The following is a 5,280-nucleotide window of genomic DNA, read 5'->3' as shown; positions in this document are numbered from 1 at the left end:
AATGATACTTCAACTGAAATATAATTGAGTTTCCAAAATTTTATGGGTTATATCGAGTGTTTGCCATTTATTTGTAATCAATTAAATTACAAACGATTACTGCCTAATGGGACGAAATGTTCAAGGTGTTTATGAAAGGCTCATAAAGATCGTGAAGGTCAACTGAAAACCGTGAGAACAGTCATGATAGTCATGAGAATAGCCATAAGAATGGAAGAATAGTCAAGAGTCTACTTAAGAAGATCGACGCCAAATCAGCGAGCCAATGAAGTCATTGCTAGAGATTTGCATGTCAATTTTTTGTTCGAGACACGTTGATTCTCAAAAGTGATAAAATGAAAGCTAAGTTTGACAGAAAAAGATTTATATTTTCGTTTCGAGTTGGTGAGAAAATTTGGTTTTTCTCATCCAAGCGAATTACAGGGAAATCTCAGGTTACAAAAAGATTGGGATTGAGCCCATGTCATTTGAATTGATATTAACTCTTGAGTAGTAGCAGCTCGTCACCGAACGTTTTTGGTCGCATGGTGGGCGATTCGCAGCTCCGTATATTTTATAATTTTTGTGAAAAAAAAGGTCGGAAAAAAATGTTTAATTGTAGTTCGCGGGTAATTTTGAACTTTCAAGGAAAAAGAAATGAGGATAGCAAATAAGAATAGTAAACGGATAATCCTATAATTCAATTTCATTAGATACAAAATTTAGCCCGGCGCCTGACTGGGAGACTTGGGTTCGAATCCCGGCCGGGCGGTGCGGGATTTCTTTCTCTCTACATTCTCTAATTCTCTCTGAATTGATTTAATGCCTAAAGGTGGTTAGGTAGTGTTGTCTTGCGAATTTGGAGAGAGGATTCCCATAGTTCCCGGTAGCATAGTTGGGAGAGTGCTCGGCGCGTAACTGGGAGACTCAGGTTCGAATCCCGGCTGGGTGGTGCGGGATTTTTTTCTCTCTAAATTCTCATTCTCTTTGAATTTTTTTTGGAGGTGAAAGACCTGAATTTCCGACGAATCCAGTTTTCAGAAGATTTTGATAATTAATTAGTTCGAGTGTGGTTCAAAAATAAACTATAAATATGTTCGATTTAGTTGACAATAGAAATAAAAGTTTTCATAAATTTTTCCGTTATGGGGTTTTTATGTGACAAAAAAAATCGAAAAACTGCTACGATTTCCCCATAGCGCGACCATTCAAGGGTTAATTCTATACTGTCCAGAATTCAGAAAATACCACATGGCAAGCTGCAAATTATACACGTCGACAGGGTACGTCATTATAACAAATGAATTGACCAATTCGTAAGGAAACATTCCGAAAGGAAAGAGTGAATCCTCCGAAGAATGATGACAACGTTTTGCTTTCTCCATTTAAAAGAAAATTAGAGACAAACCTATTTTACCCGAATTGATCATGTTATAATAGACAGTATACTATTCCAACATCACGAGTGGAAATTTTAGTCAGGACTTGATCAGACACTGATCAGGTATGTTACGCTATAATTTTGGATTTTCCACTAGGGATATCATGTCCAGAAACATCATTGAACGTCAAACGATGAGACAGAACTCAGCGCACAGTAGACATACGATTACCAATCGTGTGAATATCTATCGAACTATGACAGATTTACTGGACGAATTATGAAGTACTTATTTCAAAACTTGATTATAAACGGTGAATTTCTCACTAGGATTGTCGAATTAGGACACATTAATTTTCATCAGACATCTGAAATAATCTATAACTATTATTCTATTTAACGGAGTTAAATAATCCGTTACTATTAATAATCCGTAATGAATTCAAGGGGCGTATTTGTTGACAGTTCTTCAGAATAATCAATAAAAAGGAAATTTAACAGGTATGAAGTTGTGTAACAAAACATAAAAGCGCAACAATCAACTTTCTTCTATTTTACAAAGAAGGAAAAGAAAACAGATGGAGCCATTTGATTAGCGACTAAAAATTCGACTCGGCATACCTTATCAAAGTCGAAGGGTCTGCCTAATGTTCAGTGCTAGTTTGATCAACTGAGTTGTGTTATGTATTAGGCATTTAGAACGTCCGGATCGAAACATAATTACCACATCTGGGTCGGATTATAGAAACGAAATACGATCCTCATGAATTTAATTGATGATCTACCATAAATTATCAATAATCCAATTCTCACTTTCAGAATAGGTGCAAAAATGTCTAACTGACACCGTTTCAAGATGTTCAAGTACTTACTTGGGTAGCTTGACTCTCCTTTTAAATTTCTGATGAGGAATTCCAGGATGGTTCACTCTAAAAAAATCATCATGTAAGTTCAGTGATTGCAATTAGTTAACTGATTACTTACACACTGCAGTGATTTCACAGTAACTACTCTTTGATGATACCGCGCGGCACTCAGACAATGGATGTGAATAACAAAACGCTGCGAGGCACAACCTTCTGACTAGAAATAAATATGTTCCTCAAAATTTCGGACTCCGATTCCTCAATTTGTATGAATAATTTATACCTAATAAAACTCAATGAGCCTTGCTTGAGCCATCTTAATTACTGATAGTCATGAGCATGTCAAAATTTTATACGGATAATGAATCGTTTCATTCAAAATGTAAGGCACTCGAAATTACCGGGTATCCGGAAATATGATCGAATATTATTGCTTTCCGGAAATATACACGGTGTCCCGTTTGAAACAGTACGGCTGAATATTTCTTGTAAGAAGGAAGGAACATCAAAATTGTGCAAATACAAGTTGTAGGGTTCGGAAGGGGAAACTCAGTGCTGATGGAATCCAGGCCCCCATTGCTTATGTTTCTATGTTATGATCATAAAGTCAGTCTTTTTAAATGGCAACAATATTTTTCACCCCTACAAAAGTTGTTCGTCTCGCCGAGGACAGTTCAACCATACTATATTTTTCGATGACGTCACAGTTTTCATGTGAATAATCGTATGAAAATCAAATAAACGGTAAATATCTTTATTAAGACTATGTTATAGGTTCCATTCCACATACATGTACATCATGTACATGTGTCTTCGCGTAGGTATCATGAGCAGTAACTACAGAAGATGTTCAACGTTACCGCCATTAACAGCAAGGCACAACCCCAGCCGGCGTCGAAAACTTCGAACAACAGAACGGAGGACTTCAGATAGAATGTTCGCGATTGCTTGTCTGATCCGTCTCTGCAAATCCGCCGGAATTCTCAGTCGCTTGGTGTACATAACATTTTTCACGTAACCCCACAAATAAAAATCGAGGGGGGTAAGGTCAGGAGATCGAGGTGGCGACTGGACAAAATCACCTCGACCGATCCAACGATTGGGGAAGGTAATGTTTAGATGATCTCTCACAGATCGAGTGAACTGCGGTGGTGCACGGTCTTGCTGGAACCATGCCCGCTGTTTAGTTGCTAAACGCACATTTTTCATGAGAACTGGTAATTCATTCCGCACGAATTGCAGGTACCTCATGCCGTTGACAGTTCCATCAAAAGAATCGGGTCCAACTACTTGACCGTCAACAATACCGCATTACACTTTCACATTCCACCGATGCTAGTGATCAATGTTGTCAGTCCAGTGAGGGTTTTGAGCTGACCAATAGTAACAATTGTGACGTTTCAAAGAGCCCCCACTATGGAATGTTGCAACCACAACATGTTATGGGTGTTGTTGTGGCACCTAGCTCTTACAACGTCCCTTACCTATCTCAGTCATCTTTTGATTACATGGTGCATTGACGAGATGGTAAATAAATAACATTCCAGCGGTTTTGTGCAGCAAGATAGTCTGAATGAAGGTATTTCCCTTTCGTTTTATTTTCGTACGATTATTCACGTGAAAATGATGACATCATCGAAACATATGGTATGGTTGAACTGTTCTCGGCGAGACGAACCACTTTTGTAGAAGTAAAAAATATTGTTATCATTTAAAAAAACTGACCTTGTGCTCGTTGCATAGAAACGTAAGCAATGGGGGCATGAATTCCATCAGTACTAAGTTTCCCCCTCCGGACCCTACAACTTGTATTTGAACAATTTTACTGTTCCCTCTTCCTATGAGAGACATTAAGCCGTACTGTTCCAAATGGGACACCCTAGGCCCTCATTGCTTATGCTTCTATGCTACGAGCATAAAGTCAGTTTTTTTAAATGGCAACAATATTTTTCACTCCTACAAAAGTTGTCAGTCTCGTCAAGAAAAGTTCAACCATACCATATTTTTCGATGACGTTATCGTTTTCATGTGAATATTTGTACGGAAATCAAACGAAAGGGAAATGTCATTATTCAGACTGTCATTATTCATCTTGCCGCACAAAAACGCTGGAATGTTATTTATTTACTCTCTCGTCAATGTACCATGTAAACAAAAGATAACGGAGGTAGGTAAGGGACGTTGTAAGAGCTAGGTGTTATTCTTCATTTTCCGTCAGTGATAAATATCCATCATTGAGTTCATATAGTATCATTCAAAATGGTTTATTCGGCTAGTGAGGGGTGGACATTTTACACATATTAGGTGAGTATCGAGGAGTGTATCGAAGGGTCACATGAGTGTATCCACAGCGCTTTCCATATCAACGACGACATCCTTCTGCTGCAGTCATGCGCCAAATCGAACGGAATTGTCGGCAGGGCAGAATTGGGAAACGACAACGCCAGAAAGTTTTCAATGTTGATGATCCACCCAGCACTGCTGTTTTAGCAATGATACATATTAATCATCACATTAGTTTACGGGGTATTGAACGTGATTTGCGAGTACCACGGAGCACGGCCCACAGAATCTTGAGATTTGGTCGGTATCATTCGTACCATGTCACGTTGAGGCAAGCATTATCCCCACAAAATATAGAGAACTGCATCAACTTCTGTCGTTGGGCTCTAGAAAGATTGACTGACGATCCAGATTTATTCCAAAACGTCGTCTTGAGTGACGAAGCAACATACCAGAGTACCGGCTGTTTAAATCGTCACAATTGTCACTATTGGTGAGCTCAAAACCCTCATTGGACTGAAAAGGTTGATCACCAGCATCGGTGGAATGTAAACGTGTGATGCGATATTATTGACGGTCAAGTAGTTGAACCGTATTTCTTTGATGGAACTGTTAACGGTATGAGGTACCTGCAATTCTTGCAGAATAAATTACCAGTTCTCATGGAAAAAGTTGTGACGAAATTCCAGGCGAATTCGTCACATGCGGAACTCCAGGGTATCTATGGATAGAAAGAGAGAGAGAGAGAGAGAGAGAGAGAGAGAGAGAGAG

This window comes from Diachasma alloeum, unplaced genomic scaffold, assembly GCF_001412515.2.
Source record: "Diachasma alloeum isolate Michigan unplaced genomic scaffold, Dall2.0 Dall_scaffold_00196, whole genome shotgun sequence".
In the NCBI taxonomy this organism is placed as follows: domain Eukaryota; kingdom Metazoa; phylum Arthropoda; class Insecta; order Hymenoptera; family Braconidae; genus Diachasma; species Diachasma alloeum.
Note: the sequence above shows the minus strand (reverse complement) of the source record.